This window comes from Podarcis pityusensis (genome assembly GCF_964106645.2).
Source record: "Podarcis pityusensis genome assembly, chromosome: 4".
In the NCBI taxonomy this organism is placed as follows: Eukaryota; Metazoa; Chordata; class Lepidosauria; order Squamata; family Lacertidae; genus Podarcis; species Podarcis pityusensis.
Window position 1 is genome coordinate 39943661 of NC_138027.1, and position 25519 is coordinate 39969179.

Here is a 25519-nt window from a genome sequence, read left to right on the forward strand (position 1 = left end):
AATTGAAAGGGACTCAAGGCATCATGCCCACTGATCACCCCCAAACCTACATTTGTGCCCTGTAAATGAACTTGCACATGCCAAGATTATTTCCGCACTCTGCTGCTTCCTTTGCCCAATTTATTCTAGCTTAAACTGTAAAATATGGATCTGGGCAAGTTTCTTCATAAAAGGTTGTTGTTTTTTGCTATAGCTAAAAGGGAGATTTATTATTATTATTTGCTACAAGCAATGCTACATATTACAAACTTTTAATCATTTAGCTGATGCTCAACTTCTAGAAATCTTCCTCGTGACATACTTAAAGATTCGTGAAAGTATGGGAATAAAATAGAAGCTCCTGGGTACAGACCTAAGCATTCACTGCTCGGAAAAAGGAGAATAGGCTTGAACCAAGGACCTTATAAGCCCCTGGAAATAAAAGAGACCAAGGGGGGAAAACCCTGCTTTTCTTAGAAACTCCCATTTTCAACTCTATTTGTCACACTTCAAAGACACAATGAGTGGTTAAGACACGGAGGGGAAATAGCAACTTCTGTACTTCTTTGTAAAGCTGATTGAAAAAAAAAGGAAAAGTCTTAACAGGAATTTTCAGGAAAGCCAGAAAAGATGTGATTAAAATGGATTTATTAGTTCATGAACTTCATGGTTCACATAAGCATGTTGAAGATTCAAAGCCAAAGAGTTCAGAAGTTCTAATACTGCCATTTCTTTGATTTAAAGCTCTTTTGCGTTAAAGCCTTTTGCACAATTGCTTTCCAACTGTTCAGCCTGCCACTTGATTAGCCAGGACAGCGCTGCAGCGTTTCAGATTGCTCGCTCTTCTGCAATGCCATATCATCAGCCATCGCCGCTTTCCGCAGACGACTCTGAAGCACCGTAGGAGAGCCTGGCTTCATTTGGTGAGGCTGAGTTTGCTTTTCTTGCAAGACGTTCGCCCTCAGCCTACCACCCCTACTGATTTCTTTAAAAACTTGCAGCGTTGTGCTATTATACGTTCCTGCCATGCTTAAACAATGTGATTGGGCAATGAAGCAGGGCGGCGGGGGGGGGGGGGAGGCGAGCATGAATGAGGTGGAAATAGAATTAAACTAGGGAGAAAATATCCTTGTAGATCAGAGAGTTGAGAAGACACCTGAGGGGGTAGGCAAAAGACACAAGTGGCTACACACAACAACAGCAATTTGATGTACCATGCTGTTCATGCAAGAAATCTCACTGCATAATTACCCTTCCTAGAATACATTGTGCATGTACTGGAACAGTCACAAAACTACTTCCCTGCATGTTGTATTTTGCACATATTTTCAAAGACACATTCTCAAGTCACCAGCACTTACCATTCCTCAGTGTGAGTTTACACATGCATGTTCATTAATCATTGCAGTCCAAATGACACAGGCAGTGCTTTTATATCACCCAGCATTGCATTAAATACAAAGGGCTGTAGTCAACTTACTCAGAGTAGACCATTTACAGTAATGATGCTAAGTTAGCCAAGATCATGAGTTCCACCATGAGTTACTCTGGATAAAGCTTAGTATTCAGATGGATATGAACTGGACAGTTTTCATAAACACTGTATTCATCATATTGGAGTACACTCTCCTTTTTGGCAAACTTTAAAAGACAATCTTATGCTGTTTATTCAGGATGCATTTCCCTCACTCTGCATAAACATTGTTGTGTTCTCAGTAATGTCTAGATGGAAGCAACCAAATCAGATGGGCAAAGTAGAGTTGTGACATTATCACTTTCACTGTGCATCAACCTGATGGGCTGGCATAATTCTAAGTTACTCTAAGTTAGAAAAAGAAACCTAATCAGAGGAAAATGGCCAGGAGCAGAACCAGGTGGTATTGATTGATTGATTGATTGATTGATTGATTGATTGATTGACTGACTGACTGACTGCATTTATATTCCACCTTTTCCTCCAAGGAACTCAAGGTGGCATGCATGGTTTGATTCCTCCTCATTTAATCCCCAACAACAACCCTGTGAGGTAGGATAGGCTGAGAGGCAGTGCTGGCCCAAGACCACCCATTTCATGGCTTTATCACTTGGTTCATGGCCAAGTGGGTATTGGAATCCTGATCTCCCAGATCCAAAACTCTCAACCACTGTACCACACTCATGAATCCAGGAGCAAGACCTGAAATGGAAGATATACTAGAGCTAAGGTAGACCTTGTTGCTCAAGCAAAGCACAGCTGCAAAAGGAAAATATACTCCAGAAGGAGCCAAGGACCAACCTTGATAGGTGAAGCCAGACCAGATCTCAATGGTCCTTCCCTGAGAAGCTGCGTTATGCAGCTCACCATGTAGGATAGTAGTCCCCTTGGTCTTTTCCCTAGTAAACAAGTTCACTGTTCACCACATATATATATTTTTAAAAAAGCTCATCTGGAATGCAGTTTATAAACATGTGAATGAGTGCCCAAAGACACCTACAAGCAAGCTTTAGCCCTCCTTGTGTTTTAGCTGTTTGTTTGTTTCAGTCTGCTGATTCTTTTCAGTTAAATAATAACTTGTCACAGGAGTTAAGGCTAAATCCTGCAGATTTCATGTTTTCTGTTTTTACCCATCACCCAGGCTGTCAAGAAATGTGCCAGTCTCTGTCACTGGAAGAAGTGACATCTGAATCTGCTGTAGCCAATAGCCAGTGGCCAGAACAGAATCTAGATGAAACGTCTCAATGTTCACCTTTGAAATGTCAGTTGTTCTCCATTCACAGTGCTCAGACTGGCTTCGCAGTCAGGAAGAATTGTCAGCATCTCCAATGATGTGTGCTGAATAAATACTAAAATGACAGCCGCTTACACACTCGACTGCGATTACAGTCAAGCTAGGCTAAATGCTGCGGATTTGATATTAGTATAAAGGAGGTTCCCATATTGCCAGAATAGCCACTCTCTGGGAGCAGGTGCTGGCAGAGTTCAGCGCAGTATACCTTTTTCTCCACTGGAGGAATAAAGCAGTTTCAGATGCATAAAAAGTTCAGTTGATGAAAAGAGAGTGGTTCTGAAGCACACTGCTATTTAGGGAAGTGTTCCCATTGATTTCTAAGTAGATGATTGATAGCTTTTGAAAATCAAAAGTTGATTTCTGTAGTAGAAGTCTAGCTCCTCCATTCTTTGCTAAACAATAGTCCTTTCACATTGTCATCAGTGAGCAGTTTATCAGATTATAAGTATCAAAAAGTATTGAGTAGGGAGAAGTAAGCAAAAGCAGTCTCTCTCTCTCTCTCTCTGTGTGTGTGTGTGTGTGTGTGTTTGCTTTTGCTTGCTTCTCCCTACTCAATACTTTTTGATACTTATAATCTGATAAACTGCTCACTGATGACTATATGGCCTGAGCAAAAGACATTTGAGGGTGTAATTTCAACATTGACTTGAATGCTTAGGTCACCAAAAGGGATAACTGAAAACTGAAAGGTAGGTTTCAGGGAAGCACAAAAGTAACCTTTTATGTGGGGTGGTGGGGGTGCTTAACTTTTTAATATTTTGTTCATTCTTCAACTTCTTGCTGCCACCTGTAGTAGCACCAACAGAGTGCCTTGCACTAGATGACAGCCCGGTGTAGGTCACCATTTTTCTCATCTTTCAATGTGCCATGGAATCAAATGCATGTGTTTGAACCTAGTTTGTAAAATACAGATTGAAAATCCCAAATGGCCTTTATAATGCTAATAAGGTGGCCGTTTGTCCATGGAGTTTTCTTGGCAGGGATACTGGAGTGGCTTGCCGGTTCCTGCTCCAGGTGGATCACGTTTGGTCAAAACTCTCCACTATGACCTGTCCATCTTGGGTGCCCTGCTCGGCATAGTTCATAGCTTCTCTGAGTTATTCAAGCCCCTTCGCCACAGCAAGGCAGTGATCCATGAAGGGGCAAGAGCGATCCATGAAGACAGGAGTGCCTGGCGTGCTCTGGTCCATGGGGTCATGAAGAGTTGGACACAACTAAACGACTAAACAACAACAAAGGTGGCCATTTGACCATTAACCTGGAAAGCCCTTTTCAAAAATCCTTGCATCTCCAGTGGACATCCTGCTTCCCACACAATTTCCATTGGGCTGGAACTCTCACCCCACCCCATCACAGTGGTACCTCGGGTTACAGACGCTTCAGGTTACAGACTCTGCTAACCCAGAAATAGTACCTCGGGTTGACTTTGCCTCAGAATGAGAACAGAAATCATGCTCTGGCAGTATAGCGGCAGTAGGAGACCCCATTAGCTAAAGTGGTACCTTAGGTTAAGAACAGTTTCAGGTTAAGAACAGACCTCCAGAACGAATTAAGTTCTTAGCCCGAGGTACCACTGTACATGACATTGTAAAATGCAAGCCCTAGTACTAAAACTACTGTATAATGTAAAAGAAGAAACATCTTGTGTTGTATTATTTCTTTTAGAAGGCATTTATTGCTTTTTAACTGACCTAGAAATACTTGGGGCAATTTCCATGCCATTTTCACATTAATTAACCCATAAGTCTATTCTGTTCTACTTCTGCATTAATCTGTGATGCTTTAAAAGCTGCATGAAAATTTGCACTAAATACATCTTTAAACGTGCATTTGTAAACATATGCTATCCCCAAAATAAATATTTTAGGATGTATTTCAATACTTTTGATGTGTGCCAAGAATTGGAAGTGTAAAAGCCAGTAGATGACTAAGTTCTGATCTACATGTTAGTCTAGGAGGCAAAGATCAGATTCCTTCATAATGAAATTCACAAAGATAAAATTCCTCAAGCATCCCTAATCTGCTCCTGCCAACCATGTCATTCCACCAAGGTAACTTGCTTCATTAATATCACGGAAACCCTAATGAGTTACATCCAATTTTAAATGACAAATGTGAGCAGGATATGGTCCTGGGTCTTCTCCATAGGAGCAAGTAAGTGTCTAAGAACTGGCAGGAGTTCTCCCATAATCTACTTTTATCCTATAGACAACTGTAGTAAATCGTTTCATAAAGGGGAATCGGGTTCGTATAAGCCCTTAATGTGATGAACAATACCACAATCATTGTGCTGATAATTTCTTAGAGTGCTATTCAACTAAGACTCAACCTACTGAAATTAATGAGCACGACTGTTATTATTATTATTATTATTATTATTATTATTATTATTATTATACTGCCCTATACCCGCAGGTCTCAGGGCAATTCACAAGTCAAAATCAGAATATAAAACCGCAAAGTAAATAATCAAAATAAAAACAACAAATCAATAATATACCCCAACACATTTTAAAAGGGCATAGGAGGTCAATCAAATCAACCAAAGGCCTGGTTAAAGAGGAACGTTTTTGCCTGGCTCCTAAAGGTGTATAATGAAGGCGTCAGGTGAACCTTCCTGGGGAGAGCATACCACAGACAAGGAGTCACTGCAGAAAAGGCCCATTCTCATGTTGCAACCCTCCAGACCTCTCATGGAGGAGGCACATGAAGAAAGGCCTCAGAAGATGATCTCAGGGTCTGGGTAGGTTCACATGGAAAGAGGCAGTCCTTGAGGTATTGTGGTCATAATCCATTAGGTCCATTAATTTCAGCAGGCCTACTACGACTAAAACTTAACTGAATATTACCCTTAGGCTTCAATCCAAACCTGTTTACCTAGGAATAAGTCCTGTTGAATTCAACAGGACTAAGATGTGAGTAGACATTACTAGGATTGTGCAGTTAAGCAATTAGCTATAGTGTCTACTCTTTTCAGCCTAGACCAACTGTACTGCATCCATTTTCAGCCTGCAGTGATCTCCAGCCACTATTGCTGCAGCTATGGTCTCCAGCCACTATGCTCTCCAGCCACTATTGCTGCAGCTATAAGAAGAATCTCAGTGCCAGCCCTGGAAATTTCATATACATGCCCAGAAAGGTAATGTACTGTAACACAGGAAGCACAATATCCTATGCAGATTTATTAAAAATAAATAAAAACTTTATTTGTTTTAATAGAAATTATGTTGAGGTGAGTGTGAAAAGGATTGCAGCCTAAATCGGGTTTTTGTTTTTTAAAAAAACAGATTTTGGGAGCATCTGTTATCCAGGTACTACTGCCTGTGGTGAATGTATCAAAAGCATACACAAAGAAACTGATAATATAACAAAGATAGCAAGTGTTACAGATTTAAGCTTTCCGTATTTAAGACCTCCCGAAGAGGACATTAGAACATGATCACCAGCTTTCTTTTTTTCAATTGCAATGGCCCCTTTGTTTAACTCTTCAGTAAGAACATGATTCCATTTCTTTTAATACATCTGCACTTCTTTTAATTCTGTAATTCTGATGTAGTACATCTGCGTATTCAGTGTGGAGACAGGCAATTTGGGAATAATGAACTCTTGCTTCACAGGGGGTCCTGCTTCATAAGGAAGTTTTATTTCTTGCCTTTGTGAAAGCATATATCTAATATAGTTTTATACCATTTGCCACAAAATATTAACTTCTCAAATTCAGTTCTGGAAGAGGAAGCAGTTTTACAATAACCAAGCCCAGGCTCAATCTCCTTTCTTTCCAGCACATGAGCAAATTGGTTTCTATTAGTAAAATTTGGTTTTAAAATGAATCTTTTACCCACGAACTGCTTGCTTTATGTACATCAGCACCCTAATGTAGTCTCGGATTAGTCACATGCAATCAAGGTAGTAATAACCCAATCCAGGCTTAATAGGTTGTCGGTGAGTTTTGTAAATGGTTTTAGGATTTACAATTCCACATCTTCCACCTCCAAGTGGCAAAACAATGTTGCAGGTTCGGTTACAGACCACTGCAATAAAATGAATATTGCTGTAAAGCGAATCACACAGACTTTTTTGGTCTCCCAGTGCATATCAAAGTTATGTTTACGCTATGGTGTAGTCCAGGCATAGGCAAACTCTGGCCCTCCAGATATTTGGGACTACAATTCCCATCATCCTTAGCTAACAGGACCAGTGGTCAGGGATGAGGGGAATTGTAGTCTCAAAACATCTGGAGGGCCGGAGTTTGCCTATCCCTGGTGTAGTCTATGAAGCCAGGCTCCCTGGCTGTGGGGGCTTGGCAAGGAAGCCTGCTCTACTCCCATGGCCAGAAAAGGGGTGGCAGGCAGGGGTCTTTGTTGCCCTGGAAGCAGCTAGGCTGCCTTCAGCTTCACTCACATACTTGTAAGGAGCAATAAAGTGAGATATGCCTGTAGATTTTCAGTGCTACAAATATGTAAGGTGTTCTAATTATAATATACTTTTTGTTTGATAGCTAAGTGGGCTGGAGGAAGGCAGGAGAAAGCAGGAGAAAGAAGCAAGCCTAAGATTCTTGTTCAAATGAATTTGAATTTGCCATTAGGTGAAATCCAGTGCACGTGGAATCTCCCAAAGAAATTTCATTAGCATTTTGACCAGACAACCCACTCACCCCACTTTGTGTGCCCCCGTTTTCAGTCAAGGGGCATCTACCTCAGATTTCTGTTGCCTGACCTAACACAGACATTTGCGAACACATTCCCCCCTATCCCCAATTCTGACCTCCCTACAAGAGCTTAAAAGGGGGGCTTTTAAAAATAAGGCAACACACACACACACACACACACACACACTCCAATATGATCTTGGAATTCACTTCCTAAAACACTTCCTAGCAATACCAAGACCCTATTGATTAACAGTTGCCCCTATATGTTATATAAAGCATTACCTGGCCCATGAAACAACAATCCTATTAAGCACAGAGCTCCCTGGAAGCTGTGCAGTTGGGTTTTTATATTGTAAACTACCCTGTGATCCCCAAATGAAGGGCAGCATAGAAATTTAATACATTTTAAAAAATGCATTTTGAAAACTGGGGAAGAGCCAGAGCTCAGGAGCACAGCATAATCAATCCCTCACATTTGTCCATGGGACTTGAAAAGTCTACTTCCTGAAGCCAATCAATGTAGATGACACTAAGCTAGATGAAACAATGATCTGGTTCAGTATAATGCAGCTTCCTGTGTCCTTTGGTTTTCCTCAGAATTCCTCTAATGCTTATCCTAGGCAGAAACCTGGTCCTGTTTTAAGGTGGAATTTCGCTATCAACTCTAGGTTTCAAGGTCAGAAGTAAAGGTTTTCTGCTGCAATGAATTCCTTGCACTCTTACAAATAAGAAAAGCAGAGATGTTTGTGTGACTGTAATATAATTGTGGGTGGGGAAAGTTCTGCTCTTTGAGATTTGGGAAAAATGTATTTCACTCATTAATCATTACATGAACTATGTTAACATAAAAACTGATTCACCATTATTTTTGCATTGATTTGGGAGATGTAGAATAGATCTAAGTACAGTTTCACTTTGAAAACTGTGATGCTGCCCACACTGAGTGTTGAATAGCTAATTTGGCCTCTGGGGAAACTTGTTCGCTGCAGTGCCTTCCCTCTGTGAAATGTTTTGAGACTTCACAAAAAATGATGCCATCTTAACAAAATAATTAGTCACCATAGTCAAATAAAAATAGTGAAACAGAGTACAAAAAAACAATGTTCAGTGTTTAAAGAATGTGTTACACAGTGAAACAGAGACTGGGAAAAAGTTAGTTTCCCTAATTTTCACTTGAGAATATTCACACCACATGAACGCATAATGTTTTATGCACAAATGGATAAGCTGCAGAAACAAGAAAGCTAATCTCTTATCCCAGCTGTAGGCTCTGGCTCTACTCTGGACAAATTAAGAGACTATTCCCTCTATTTTCCATGATCCTACATTTTCACTCTGATCAGAAGGACATTCCATTCATGGTTACATAGGAAACTGCCTTTTATACCAAGTCAGGCCATTGATCCGACTAGCTCAGTATTATCTTCACTGACTGGAAGCTCTCCAGGGTTTCAGACAGAAGATGTCAGGAGTTGAATCCGAGGCCTTCAGCATGCAGGCAAAGCAGCCCTTTCCCAGCCCCAACTGCTGGCATATTCAGTTTCTACTTGTAACAGGCTCCTCAAAATGTTCCTACTTGCCAACTACATCAGCGATCTTAGCCAGTATCCATACACAGCAGCTCCCACAATAGCGGAGGCTGAGTGTGCAACTAATTAAGGATAATCTGAGAGTAATTATCCTTGCAAGCCCCCCCCCAGGGGGGGTGAGCTCTCACTCACAGATCATCTGATACCTGCTTCTTGCTTCCACGGAATACGGAATGCAAGGGCAGGGGACGCTGAGTGCATAGCACTGCACATATTGGTAACTCTCCAACGCAGTCAATATGAGCGGCGGTCCCTCTGTTTTTTAAGATAGGTATGAATTTGGACTTAAGAAACAGACATGTTCTGGAAGAAGGAGACAAGATAACCTGCTAAATGAATCAGCCACTGAGTGCCAAGGTCACGATCTGGAGAGGACTATCGTTGTAACCGGATTGGAAGGTGGGTGGAGGGAAACCTTTGTTTCTTCTCTATATATACACTACATTGTCTTATGGTTTGGCAACCCTTCACCAAAAAAAGAAAAATAATTTCTAATGGAATATAATTATCAACAGAATGCAACTATTAATGGAATGCGAGAGGGAATCAACAAAAACGTCATAATTTTATGGATTAATTGAAAGAGCAGAACTGTGTGGAATATGGGATGTTTTATATACCCCCCTAATGAGGACCCTGACTTTGATTTATTATGGTTCAGGAGAGATACCAGCTCGTTAACGGACAGTAAGAGATTAAAAAGAAATGCTGGAAGTCTGCCTGGAGCGGAGGCTAGATGCCAGGGAAAGATGGCGGTGAGTATTGTGCAGTAAGAATTAAGTTCTCAGAGTGGAAGGGGATGTCAGAAATAATGGATTGTAGCAGGAAAGGAGAGACAGGTGTTAAAATATACTCCACACAGAAAGTTACAAGATATAAATCCCTCTGGCAAATTAACAGATATGGAACAGTTAAATATGAACAAAACTCATTCTGTCAGTGGCTGCTAAAGTGAAGGATTAACATCGGAACTGTATTTGGATTAAATAAGAATGGAATCAGGAAAAGGAATAACAACATCATCTCCCACAATCAGAACATGGGAAGTCACCCAAAAATGTTTAATTCAGAATGGAATAATTGGCTTTTTTAATTGTATTATGATTTGGTATTGTATCAGTGTGGCTCATATTGGATTATTCTTAATGAAAATTTAATTAAATATATCATAAACAGAGATCTCTTGTAGGTTGCAGCATATATGCATGAGATGGACCAAATCTTCCAATACCATCTGTGTCAGTCCTTTGAAATCACCCAGGGACCAGGTAAGAAGAGATGGTCCAATATGTGCAAAGACACACCATGTAACATATTGAGAACTGTGATTAGGGGTGGGGTTTGTATCCAAAGTACTGCTAAGTTATGGTCCCATTAGCACAAGGATGCCTACTTGTGCAACAGGACTTCCCCCTCTGCTCCCCCATGCACCCACTGAATCTGTTCTAAGTGGTCCCCAAACCTCTGAAGCAGATATAGGGAGGGTGTGAGGTTTCATTGTGCAAGCAGATACTGCACAAGCTATCCAAATTTCCCCAGTGAATTCAGTGAGCACTTGGCTTAACCCAAAGCTGGGGGCACATACATTTATTTCAATGGGTCTATTCCAACTGTCACATTGGCTATCACCCTCAGTCTTTTGCACTGGTGAGCACCCAGGAAATGTGAAACATCTGTGTGTGTGTGTGTGCGCGTGTGTGCGCGTGTGTGCGTGTGCACGCTAGGAAACAGTGAAGTAAAACTGCCAATTAAAAAAATTAAGTATTAACCCTGACAACCCAATATGCTGTATAGAAATAATTTGTTTACACTGAGATCAAATTTATTTGTGGGCAACTTTAAAATACTCTGTAAATAAGTTGTTTTAGATGTTTAGTAGCCTGCCAAGAGGATTAGCGCTATCAGACTTTTCCATTTGGGCAAAAAGAATTGGCTCAGTTTTCATGTTACATAATCACATAGCTAAAGATGTCATGAGAACCATGTAATATGACAGTTGCTACGTTATATGACAGTTGCCTAAAAATCCTTATTTTGTAAATAACTGCCCTAGCTGCATAGTAAATAACTGTATAAAACTTGTATAAATTGTCAGCTTGCAAGTTGCTGCTATTCTTACTGCAGTAAATCATATATGTTATGTTTTTCAAACCTTTCCTTCTATAAATAATGTATATCTCTAGCACATAAATCCATAGGACTGCCTGTTTGTCATCCATGCATCAGCTCCTTTTGGAATTAGGCAAGCGGAAATGTCTAAATAACTAGTAACCATTTGCATAGATATAATTAATATAGGGGGAAATGACTTACAATGTGAAGTACGTGTGAGAGTATTCAGACACATTCATTTTCAAGTACCAGGAAAACAGGAAACACAGAAGAGTGCAACATTATTTCCTCCCATAGGCTTCAGTTTTTCTTTCTTGAAGATGTTGTTTAGCCATCTTTAACCAGAATCATGTAGTGTTAGTGTAGTGAGGTCTGGGAGCTCCATTCAGCCATGTCACCAATTCTCCACCCAACCTAACTTACAGAGGAAATCCATGTACGCCACCTTAAGCTCCATGAAGGAAGGTGGGATACAAATACAATAATTGTCAGAGAAGGGCAGTGTTCTGATGAGTGGGTGGTGGAGCCACAGGAGAGGGGGCCAACGATTTATGAGGTTTGGTGCCACCAGGAGCCATGACATGGGGAAGAGGAAGGGTTGGAGCAATCAGAGATTGCTAGGATTGTGGTTGGGATGAAAATGGCTTTGGTCACCCTGCTTATGACTTAAGACAGGGAATGGTGTTATGATCCTACAAAGACTAGCAGCAACTTTCTAGGTTTCAGACAGGAGTCTCTGTTAGCCTACCTGGAAATCTCAGGAGGTACTGTGACCTTCTACAGAAAAAGCATGTGGTCTACAGTGCTCTGTCTCTTGGTCCCAACAAACCACCTTACTAATTAAGTAACGTTTTGCAATTTAAGCCTCCTTTCAATGTTTTTCAGACCATAATCCTTCCACAAAGCACTGAGCCTCTGCAGTGATTTTAGTTTGGAGCAGTAGCATTCAACACACACATACAGTGACCTAGTTTCAAATCTGTACTAAAACTATATCCAAGCTGTGTATTGCCTGACTATATGATCCCTTAATACTGTCAAATCTTCCCCCAAAATACATAAAAAGGGTTGCTAGAGAAACAGATGCTAAGCAAGACTACATCATAATGTCTGCTTTAGAAACACTAGCCATGAGGCAGATTCATATTAATTATTAAGGTTGGAGTTCCTCGTGTTGAAATATATTTATATATTCCCTTACCTATAAAAACTAAACTGCTAAAATTTTGCGTTGCGGGTTACAAGTCCCATTATCATACTAAAACATTTGTCCTGAAGTCAGACATTTGCCAGTTCAGTTTCAGGAAATAACTAAAAATGGGAAGGAAAAAGAATATTAGGGTGTGGGGAGAGGGTATATAAAAGCCCGCTATTGATTTTTTTTTTTTTTTAATTTAGGAAACCTTGGCATTAACAGATGAAAAATTCAACATTACAAAGCAAAGACTGTCAGGTCCTTTTGAGTTCAAATAATTTCTTCATCTTAATTTGGTGTTAACAAATGCAATCAAAAGGAACTAGGAAATAGTGTCTCTTTGATAAAATGAAAATTATTTGAGGAAAGACGGTAATGTACTCAGTCCTATATTCTCTGTGAATAGTATTTCCTTGGAATTTATTATAGTGGTACCTCAGGTTAAGAACTTAATTCGTTCTGGAGGTTCGTTCTTAACCTGAAACTGTTCTTAACCTGAGGTACCACTTTAGCTAATGGGGCCTCCTGCTGCCGCCACCGTGCAATTTCTGTTCTCATCCTGAAGCAAAGTTCTTAACCCGAGATACTATTTCTGGGTTAGCGGAGTCTGTAACCTGAAGCGTCTGTAACCCGAGGTACCACTGTATTTGAAAATTCTATGAGGCTTTTCAGTTGTATGAATGCCATTTTGCACCTTCAAAAATCCCAGAAAGCATAGAGATAGGGTTGAAGACCAGTGTGCTTCATGTTTAGAATGGCTTAGTTGGCTACTGGACCTGCACCAGTTTTCAGGTGGCACTCTGGATTCCTCTAAATACAACCATGGTGGTTCACCCAAAATGAAATGACCAATTGGCAAGTGTGTCAGCAGCATGTTGAGGCAGCATAAAGCAGAATCAGAAATGGAGTGGAAGGGACAGGTGGTATGAGTGATGGTGCAGGGATGAGTAGCGGTTGTGATGAGTAGCACTGGAAAGAACATCACCTCCAGCCACCCAGTATCCCCTCAGCCCAACACAGAGAAGAGAAGTGCTAGGCCAGGTAGCTGCAGTTGCCACCTTCATTTCCTCAAGCTCTTTTCATGGATCCCAGCACAGGATCAGAGAACAACATTATCTGGAGGGTGAGCTCCTCGCAAACATTGATGGTACTGAAGATGACAGTGTCTGCAACCACTTGGTCTGGCTCTTTGTTCAATGTTGAGATCCAAATTATTTGCTCAATATAATGGCTGGACTGGCTCTGCCTGGGTGCCTTGAAGAGTAAGAGGGAATACTAGTGAGGTCACAGTTCTGGAAGAGGGCAGGGCAAAAGCAAACTGTAGTTAGTAAGGAAAAGCAAGCACAATGGGGTCTTCTAGATGCTCAAACTCCTGAGCGGCTCTGAAGAAAAGTATAGGAGTTGGGAGTACCACCTGATTTCTTCTGGCTAATTGGAATGAAGAAAACTTATTTGCTGCAACTTGTTTCGTCTGTGTCTAGGGCTGGGTTGTGGTGCACAAGCTAAATCCCCACTGAACCCCCTGCATCTTTTAGGCTGCCAATTTGTTCCCCAGCAGCACCCACTTTGGAAAAACACATTCAGATAAATTAAGGATGGGAAACGTATTGTCCTCCAAGTTGTTGGCTTGCAAGCTGGTGCTGATGGAAGTTGGAATGCGGTCACATTTAGAGGATTGCAGGTTCCCCATCTCTGAAATAAAGAAAACGATATTGCACTGAATGTGTATGAGTTTTGAAAAAGGAGGGGGGAAACAGACTCCAACAGGCAGCTTGTGTAGTACACATGCACTTCTATCTCTACAAAAGCTATTTTTCCTATCTCAAAATGGGACCTCTGTTCATTTGCATGAAAACAATAGGCAAATGCAAATATTATTTACAATAGAATAATTTTCTCATTCATTGCAATGAAAGATATCAAACCATCCTTAGAGCTTTTTGCGTTTTAGGAATTAAATCATTTTACTGAGAAGTTTATTTTCTTCAAATGGTAAAATATCATTATTTGCCAGTGTATATTACCATTTCTGCAATACTTAGGAACACAGTGATCCATCAGGGGGCAAATCAACCTTGGGCTATAGCTTGTCTATCAGACAAACATGCCGACTGGTATATTTGAAGTTGAGCTACGTTTGAGTTTATATATGCTAATAAGAAAATAAAAAACAGGGGAGTGGAGTTGAAGAGAGAGGCAAATACATATCAAACACTAGCAGAAAATATATTCCATTTTTCTTCTTCTATATGTATGAGCCTCAACCCCTACATTTCAAATGTTCCAAATGATGTTCATACCTGAGTTCTAATCTGTATATTGCAGCTATATACTTTCAACCAGAGTTTAGCACAGAGCAAACATTGGGCTTTCTACTATCAAACATGAAAAAGAGTTGGAGAGACCGACCAGGTTTGGAGGGATAGATTTTTTTTTCAATGCCTCTACTTCCTTTTCTGATTGGTCAAGAGGTCTGCAGTGGGGAATGGTATAATATGTAAAATTTCAATCCATTTAACACAATGGGATTTACTTCTGGCATGCATGATGTATCTTCCCTGACAGACTTGTATCCCTCATACTGCCAGTGACTACCTCCTTACGCTAATTCAAACTGAGCTTCCATTTCTGCTACTGATTGAATTCCATATGTTTGTGATGTGGCAAAATCCTCACACTATATTTGTTTGTCAATAATCTCAGGTATAGGAGCTCTGGTGCATCTCTAGAGATCTGTAATCTTTCCCAAGAAATCCAGTGAAGAGAGCAGATCAACATGCATAAAAATATGCACACAAGATTTCTTTTGGAATGCCTGAAGCAGTGACCCATATCCTAGATCCCTACAAACACCTGTACATCTATGAAACTTCGGACTGACACAACAGTTTCAGACCCTCCAAGTGTCCCTATTTTCCAGGGATGTCCCTGATTTATAGAAGTCGTCCCAGCTTCTGATTTGATCTCAGAACGTCCCACTTTTCCTTAGGATGTTCCTATTTTCATTGGATAAATGTTGGAGGGTATGGAGTTATCCAGCCCCCGAGCTGTCTAAAGGCAATCCTGTATAGGAAAGATTTTTTTTTAAAAAAAAATGGCTAATGTTTTATGATGTTTTTTATATATGTTGGAAGCTGCCCAGAGTGGCTGGGGCAGCCCATTCAGATGTTTGGGATATAAATAGTAAAATTATCATTATGGAATGAGACGTCCCTATTTTCATTGGAGAAATGTTGGAGGGTATGGAGTTTTCACTATGGACCTCTTCAAATGTGTGATCCTTTGAGTTATATCTCACAGGAGTCAGGACTTCCGGGTTAGCGCGATCGGCTAATGGCGGATTCCCTCCGAGCTCCGGAGGGAATCGGCTTGACAGGGGCTGGGTCTTGCCGTGCCGGCGACACGGGGACCCTTAAAAACCATGGGCACGGAGCCCGTGGACATGGTGACTCGGCGGGCATCGTTAGCGCCCTCCCGACTCGTGAAGGAGCCTTTTTAAAGGCTACGGAACGGGTGCCGGGGAGTGGCGTGGTGCTGTGAGTCTTCTGCTTCCCCTGCCGAGCGAAGCCGCATGCCATTTGTCGGAGAGCGCTGACTTCTTCCTGCTAAAATTTGGACTTAAAATCAAGAACAACAACCCGTGAGTAATTTGGAAATTGGATTACAAATAATTCGATTTTGGATTCGGTACGAGCGGGGGAGGTGAAAAAAAAGGGAAGTCCGCCTCCCCCTTATTGTAAACAGTTTGAAGCAAGGATCTGTCAACTAAGGTTGCGAGAAGAATTGTTGTGATTGGATAAAAGATATAAATTCCACGGATTTAAAGGACTAAGCTAATGTGCCGGAGGACAAGAGTTTATTCGTTTGGATTAAGTACCACTTTTCTCAAGCCCGGGAGTAACCCGGGAAAAGAGCCTGCAGAGGATCTACAGAAAACTTTTGACAGCTGTCAAATTAGCTGTCAAAGTTGGGAAAATCAAAAGCTTAAATTTTAACCGGTTATATTGCTACAAAATATCGAAAGTAAAGAAAGACTGATACAAATAAATCTGACTTTTGGATCGGAAGGGAAAAGAATACTAAGTAACCAGAATCCCTCTAGAGGGGATTCTTGGACATTACAAGAATGGAACTAGGTCGGGAAATACGAGCTGACTTGCAAGAGCTTATCTTTCTCATGGGAAAGCTGCAAGAGATGATCGAGCAAGGCCATGTTTTGTCTACAAGTCCTACAAAATCGAAGTTAACAGAAAATATACCTACTGAGTTGGAAAGGGACTTGATGCTCAAAACACAGGCAGCTGGACAAGAAAAGAAACCAAAGATTAAGACATCAGCTGAACAGGAGGAGCAGAAAGAAGGGGTGGCTGAAAAGTTACAGAAGATAAAAGAGAGCCGGAGACCTGCCAAGAAGAACTCTAATTCGACTAAGATGAAAACTGGACTATTTGGGACATATAGACTTAAGAAACAGAGCTGGAGCTCCACCTTTAAACAAGTAGGCCTGGCTGGAAGAAATATGGTTAGCATTGAGAAGGTACCTCTTCGACCTTGGGTGTTTAATATGAGAGACCTCCGAAGAAGCCGGCTGAAAGGGACTGAGAGAGATTTGAGAGCCTCGGACGTAAGGTCACCAGGCTAAAAAGATGGACTAACTGGACTTTGGTTTGGGATTGAAACCGGGGAGAGAAGGGTGGGGTTTAGAAGTCCAAAGGGGGCCTGATTTTTACTTTGCAGTGTAAAATTATATGTTCTTTATTATTATAAGAATGGGGAATCCGTGGATGGGAATCAGGGACAATCTTAGGAAAGGCATCTTCTCTTTTGTTTTTATATCTTTTTTTTCTCTTTTCATATATGATTAAGGTATATATTTTAAAAATTGTTAAACAAACTAAATTAATGGATAATAATGAACTAAGGTTTAAACTTACTATAAAGAATCATATTAACAAATTATGGTTAAGTAAATTAATAAATTATGGTTAGGACACTAAGGATAAAAACTTGTTTGAATAAACAATTGGAGTTGGAATACAATAAGGGGAGGTGTGGGGAAGTCATGAAAAGAAGTTATTGAAAATGAGACCTAAAAGGTGGAATTTTTTATGTTGTTTTTTGTGTTTTCTTTTGTGTTTTTGTTTTGTTTTTTGTAACCTTTTGAAATTTTAATAAAGATTATTTTTAAAAAAATATATCTCACAGGAGTCTTTAAAAAGTGTGTAAATGCTTTTTAAAGATTATTTAAATAAAACACTTTTAAAATGTGTATATTCTAGAGCAGACTGTAGCTGCCTCTTAGAAAAACCCTCAATGAAAAACATTTGTTTTTATTGTTAAAATTATATGTATTGCCTATATATGTGCGTTACTAAACTATTGTGTATATATTGCTCTCATTTCCAATAATTATGTTATTTCACCCTAGAATCAAAAAGTGTGAGCTTTCAGATGTCTATAATTTGACTATATCTATTGTTTGGATATAATCTCTTTATAAATGACAGTTTAGTGTCCATCTTGAAAGTCAATAAACTATAGCTGATCAAGGAAAAATGCTACTGAATGTTCAAAGAACAAAATGCAAAGGTACATCTGGGTACTGTAAATACTTGTTTAAAATTCCTATGGTTCTGTTGCTATCCATGTATCTAAGTGGACGTTTGAAACAGAAGACACACTTGACAGTAGTAAGATTGATGCCTGCCAAGAGAGATAAAGCAAGCAAGTACAAACATTTTTCACCATGTTTTAACCATCTCTCTGACAATACAGTTTGATCAATGTGATGGTAAGAAAATTGCATGTACTTCTTCCTTACTACATCCTCCAACTGCCAAGATATTCTCATGGACAATTTTATTGGAGCATCTCCCTGTCACTTCCACCACAAGGAAATTGCAAAGCTCCAAGCACAGTCCCATTTTTGTGTCATGTTTGGATACAACTTGTTACAAGATCTGGTTCATCAATACTTCCTGACAGCACAATCCTCAGATATTTTCTCCTGAAAATTGTGTGCAGTCTTAATAGGCAAGATATATAGTTTTCAGATATTTTCAGCACATGTTCGCTGAGTGTTCTTCATAGATGTTTAACTTATGTAACTTATTTAACAACATTTATGCACTGCCTAGTTGTAAGAAAACCTCTAAGCATTTTCAAACAAAATAAAAGTTATCAATAAAAACAGTTAAAACAAGTATTTAAAAACATTCAAAAGATGTTTGAAATCAGAGATAGCCAAAAAAAGATACTTCTACATGTCTGGAGAGGCTTACCCAAAGAAAAATGTTTTAAGAAGGCACCAAAGAGAACGCAATGAAGTTGCTTGCCTGATGTCAATAGACAGGAAGCAGGTGCCGTTACACTAAAAGTTTGATTTCTTATGAGTACAAAATGGGTATTATGTGGCACCTGTAGCAATGCCACTTGCAAAGATTGAAGCAGTTGAGTGGGCATATATGGGGGTAAAGTGATCCCACAAATAAACTGGTCCCAAAAAGTTAAGGGCTTTATATCCTATAGTAGCACCTTGGATTTGACTTGCTAGCAGGTGGTCAACCATTGCAGACAGTGTCACGTTCCCATCAGTGGTGTTGGCTTCCACTAGTTTATTACTAGTGCCCCTACTGTTGTATACCTATACAGTCGTACCTTGGTTTTCGAACAGCTTAGTTCTCAAACGTTTTGGCTCCCGCACGCTGCAAACCCAGAAGTGACTGCGAACTACGGTATTTTTGGAAGCTGAATGTCTGATGGGGCTTCCACGGCTTCCAATCATAAGCCACGCTTTGGTTTCCGAACATTTCGGAAGTCGAAAGGACTTCCGGAATGGATTCCATTTGACTTCCAAGGTACGACTGTACCTATTACTATAGTAAACAGTAGGATCCAAACTAACCATGAGTGGAGTTCTGCTCATGATCAGCCCCTGTGGTTGGAGGCAAGGATTTGATTTTCACTCGTTCCTCCTTTCCACTGCAGCAAATTTTGCCCCTCATAAGCTGTTTTGAAGAGTCAGGGGATCCACTGCATGAGGATCCAGCATGAACTTCTTGATCCAATCCAAAATAATTATTAAAGTATGGGAGAAATTAGCTCATACAAGTCTAGCGGTCACATTCTGGATTAGTTGTGGTTTCCGCGTTACCTTCAAAGGTAGTCCCACGTAGAGCGCATTGCAGTAGTCCAAGCGAGAGATAACTAGAGCACATTAATCTATCTCAGTGCAATTCTACACATATCTATTCAGAAGTAAGTTCCATTGAACTGAATGGAGATTAGTCTCAAATATGTGGGTATAGGGCTGCAGCCTAAGTGTTGTGAAGCAGAAATTGTGTAAATCTCCAGTACTTTAATTTTTCCTAAATAACTTTTTCTCATTCAGCGTATAACATTGCAATGCCGGCTTTTAATCGGGTTGCAAGATGCTATTAACTGATAGGTGGTGCAATGTGTTAGGGCATCTGGTTGTTAACCAGAAGGTTTGGATTTGATATCCCGCCTTTCACTCCCCTTCAGGAGTCTCAAAGCGGCTAACATTCTCTTTTCCCTTCCTCCCCCACAACAAACACTCTGTGAGGTGAGTGGGGCTGAGAGACTTCAAAGAAGTGTGACTGGCCCAAGGTCACCCAGCAGCTGCATGTGGAGGAGCAGAGACGCGAACCTGGTTCCCCAGATTATGAGACTACCGCTCTTAACCACTACACCACACTGGCTCTCAAGCCACAGGGATGGTTGTGGGCAGGATTCATGGATTGCTCTGGTTACGTCTAGATGACCCACTGGGTCCCTTCCAACTTACAATTCTGTGATTCTGTGATGTTTATTTCTAGAATGTATATCACACCTACACATTTCTGCAGACTCTTGCTACAGTTCCTTGTTAGAATAGAAACTATTTCAACAATTGAGAAGTAAACAGGCACAAATAGTAACCACTGGTGCTTATACGGGAATGAATGATTGTAAATTTAGCACATAGGAAGCTGCCTTATTCAGCTTTAGATGACTGGTCCATCTAGTCCAGTATTGTCACTACAGTAACTAGCAGGAGTTTTCCAGGGGTTCATTCTGTGTGCAAAGCAGATGCTGTACCCCTGAGCTACAGTCATTTCCCTCAATTTATCTCGATGCATGGGCAAATAGCTTCTTCATATCCCATATATCCCCCACCAGCTCTGCATAAGCTTTGATTATAATTATATATATATATAATTATCAAGTGTGTGCATGCACAGGGTAACTGGGGACAACACAACATATTTCCAAAATCCTGGGGTCAGCTCCTGCTCAGAATTAGATACATATTTTTAAGCTTGCACTGTCCAGAATATTGCTCAGATATACTTAGTATGCTGATTCAGTGACCTATAATCAAGCCTCACCTGATGCTCGAAATGAAATCTAAAATGCTAATACATATTTTTGACACAAGTTACAGTACTTTCTCATTTGTTAGTTTGATTTTCAGAGTTGCCATGCTAAATACTTACTTCTGGTGCTCTGGTAGATCAATGTCTCAGGGTTGTTTTTGTTTATTCCTTCCCATCACCTTATTCACTGACTAATCAAATGCAGCTTTTTCATCTCAAACCTGGGAAACTCAATTTAGTAACTTTTTTTTTTAATAACAGCATTCAAATTCTTAAGGCTTTGGTCTATAACTTACAATTATCTGCCTATTCAGATAGCATTAGCCAGCGTCACATTCAAAGTCATATGCATCATACATGATTGTCAATCTATCAAGCTGGGTCTTTGTATATATAAGCTTAATTTTTGTTGACAGGAGTTAAATTTGGATTTAACTTCTAGCTGAAGTACATTTAAATGTAAATTTACTCTCCCCCCCCCCAACAATAAATTTGCAGAGCTTAGCATTAGAAATGTGAATCTGATCAAGGTATTTGCACAAGCAATGTCTTGTGCACGGGGGGGGGGGGGAGATCAAGAAATTTAGCTGTTTCCACTGAGTGCAAATGTCTGAGTATTTGCTAAGTATGTGGTAACAGTTGGCACATTCCAAAAATAAGATACTGTATACGGAAAGTGGAGAAACAAAAGTAATGATATTGTGGAAATTCAGAGTTATCTGTTTCAGAATATGAATTTTTGAGTTTATAGTACTTTGTTGCATTACAACTAGCACTGAAGTTCTTCTGTAGCTTGACATATGAAATCAGAGTCCTTTGCATTCTACTTTTAACAGCAACAACAAAAACAATAATTATTTGTACCCCGCCCATCAGATTGGGTTGCCCCAGTCACTCTGGGCGGCTTCCAACATATATAAAAAACATAATAAAACATTTAACATTAAAAAGCTTCCCTATATAAGGCTGTCTTCAGATGTCTTCTGAATGGGACAGGCTTCCAAAGCAACTACATTGTGGGCACATAGCAGAACCAGTGCTTGGAATCAACTAGTTCAGCTGAATGAAGTTCACTGAACTCATTAAAATTTATCTGACCCATCTCTTAAAAGTAATTCCCAATATTGCTGAGTGAACTAAAGGTAAATTAAGCTTTTTTTGGTGTGGAACTCTGAACAATTTCTAGATCATCTTCACATTCATTTAGCCCATCCTTCGCCAGCAGGAGGCCTGGACTCCTAGCTTTCACTTACAAAGAAAAAGTAAGTCAAACAGACTCTACAAACAAATGTAGAAAGCAAAATGAGGAGGTAATATTATACAGTTTATTAGGCAGATATGGAGATGTAGCTGTTACTAAGGACAACGACCACTCCGGGAGGGGGGAAAGATGTGTTGGGCACTGACCCATAGCTGAAGTTTTCTGAGGGGCCCACTGGCCACCCTCCCCTCCTGGACCTCAACCAAATACTGTACAATGCATATGCGAACAGGTGCTGCTGTTGCTGCACCAGCAGAGCCCAGCAATTCAATCGGCTTGCTCCGCTGCTGCATTGGGGTAACATAGCCACTCGATTGGCTGCAGTTGATATGAGGCTCCTAGATAGACACGTAGCAGCTGTTCTATCTTCACTGAGGAAATGAAAGTGGCACTTCAGAGTTCAGCTGAGAAAGTCTGATGGGATATGCTCTTCCTTACCCCATGACAGTTTCCCTTTCTCCCTTCCTTTCCAACTTGGATGGGATTTGTGTACACATTTGTGTTCTACCTCCCCCCCCCATGTCTTTAGGGGAAATGCTTTCATTCTTTCTTTTGGGAGCATTTAGACAACTTTTTCTTTTCTTTTCCTTTGCAGGTTGGAGAAGAGGTGGCAAAGAAGCCTATGCAAAAAAACTTTCAATCTTCTTGAGGCTTTTATATTTCCTACCTTAGCCCCAAGGTTAAGAGCATAGCTAGGATTTCCAGTGCTTCAGCTGTAGAGCATGAGCACATTTACTCAGTGAGCAAAGCTGATTGGGTTCTTCCATGGTGGTATTTACTTCCAAGTAAATGCGACATGATAGGATCGTGGTAACTTCAAAGCCTGATCATTTCTGTTTTTCCTTGGGACCAATTCACAGAATCATAGAATTTTAGTCCAACCCTTTGCAATGCGGTTATCTCAACTAAAGCATCTCTGACAGATGGCCATCCAACCTCTGCTTAAAAACCTCCAAGGAAGGAGAGTCCACAACCTCCCAAGGGAGTCCGTTCCACTGTCGTGCAGCTCTTTACTGTCAGAAAGTTCTCCCTAATGTTTAGTCAGCATCTCCTTTCTTGTAACTTGAAGCCATTGGTTCAAGTGCTACCCTCCAGGGCAGGAGAAAACAAGCTTGTTCCCTCTTCCATGTGACAGCCCCTGAGATATTTGTATATGGCTATCAGATCCCCTCTCCTCTTCCTGGGTCCAACCATGGAGCTTTACATGTATTGGTTACAGCACTTAATAAACTGAAATGTAAGGAAGATGCAGTAAATAAACTGCTTGCCTATGCACAGATGCATGCTACTTCAATTATACTCCAGTTGATTGAGGCCAATTTAGCAATGATTAGCAATTTACTAGGTCAAGGACCTCACTCAAGTTGCTCCATGGTTATAAAATGGTCAGTGGTTCTTCATGGAAAAGAGGTTAATGTGCAATAAGAAAAGATAAAATGATGCCGACGTCTGATTAATAGCTTATTAATACCCAACAGCAGGCTGTTTGGAAATGGAAACTAAAGGTATAACTCTAATCCTGAAAAAGCCTTTGTGTATAGTCGTACGTCAGAAGTTGTTAAGAAACCAAGGAAGCTCCTGCAGCCAATCGGAAGCTGCGTCGAACGTTCGGGTTCCAAAAGAATGTTCACAAACCGGAACACTCACTTGTGCGGTTTGCGGCATTCAGGAGCCAAAACGTTCGACTCACAAGGCGTTCGACTTCCAAGGTATGACTGTATTGGCAAATTGCTGAAAACATGATGTGGTATGAAAGTGTACAAAGGGACGTATCCAACACTGCAGCACTACTGGCACAAGAGACTTCCATGCATGGAACAGAAGCTCCTCTTTTCCTCCTGTTCCCACAAGACCCCCTAACCCCCCAAAGCAGATTTGCAAAGGGAGAGGAGAGGAAACAGAAGTCCATTGGATAAACTCATAATTTTTGTAAGATTCAGACTCCCATGCCAGAGATGATGGCATGTCCCAATCGTGAGCACAATCTCACCTTCTGAAGAAGTTTTTTTCCCAGAGTGCAGTGCCAGGTCAAGACATTTAGCTTATCTGAATTGTAGCCCAAATGGTGCTCGTCACTACAGGCAATGCTTTAATTATTCTCTTCCCATTTTAAGAAGAGGGTTGTTTTCCTTTTAATCAACAAAGAACATTATGGTACTGTCTTCTCCATTTTGTGTCATTACACAGTCATCATAACTCCCTGTATTGCTAACATCAACCACTGTTAGTGAAGCCCCATTGTTCCCAGTAAGAATGCAGAGACAAAAATCTCAAGGGGAAACTCACTGGCAGGGCCGTCTTTACCCAGGGGTGCAAGGGGTGTGGTGCACCTGGGCGCTGAATTCTGGGGGCGCCAAATGTATACGTAGCGTCAAGTATTCCCCCCTCCTCCCCAAAAGAGCTCAACAACTTTGAGTTTGCCCCCACCCCAAAAAGAGTGGCTAAACTAAATTTGGGAGCGCTGGGTAGATCTTTGCACCCCGGCAGCACATATGCTAAAGACGGCCCTGCTCACAGGGTTGCCTGAGTTGGTAATAGTGTCTATAGGTGGTTATGGGTTATGCTACAAGATAAATGACCTATAATGGGGCTTCCCTAGAGGCAATTTCTGCAGGGATTATCATATATTTGCTTATTCAAAATATTTGGTGAGCCATGATTAAAATGGCTCCTCTTTTGCAGATGCACATAAGAAAAATGGCTAGTTATCTGTATAACAGAGAAGGCTAACTTTTTATAAATGGTAAAGGGGACTTAGGCTGCACGCGCACCACACATTCAAAGCATATTGTTTTCCCCAAAGAATCCTGAGAACTGTAGTTTACATTTGAAAGGGCTACAATTCCCAGAAGCCTTAACAAACTATACTTCCCAGGATTCTTTGAGATAAGTCATGTGCTTTAGATGCACTGGGTTTGCGCAACCTCAGCTTCATAATGAGCAATATGTGTTATTCCTATTGTAATAAGCCCTTGTATTTTGTTCATAATTCTTCAGCTGGAGAATGAGGACCATGAATGAGATTGAAGAACTGGCTCTAGATGTGGGAGAAGTCCTTGGGCAAGTCACCTTCCATGGGATCCTCTCCTTCCTGACATTGCTCCCTTATTCTTCCTCTGCCTTTGGACTAATCTGTACTACTGCCCAGAAAGAAAGGGCTGAGAAATGGCAGTTGCCTCTCCTCACCCCATTGTTTGCTGGTTCTCTCTGTCCCTCAGCCAGAGTGACAGAGCAGGTGAAGAAGAAGAAGAAGAAGAAGAAGAAGAAGAAGAAGAAGAAGAAGAGGAGGAAGAGGAGGAGGAGGAGGAGGAGGAGGAGGAGGAGGAGGAGGAGTTTGGATTTGATATCCTGCTATATCACTACCCTAAGGAGTCTCAAAGCGGCTAACATTCTCCTTTCCCTTCCTTCCCCACAACAAACACTCTGTGAGGTGAGTGGGGCTGAGAGACTTCAGAGAAGTGTGACTAGCCCAAGGTCACCCAGCAGCTGCATGTGGAGGAGCGGAGATGTGAACCCATAAAACTAGCTAATGATAGACAGATGAATTGAACAAGAGGCTTTTCCGTTTTTCAGGTGCTAGAAATGA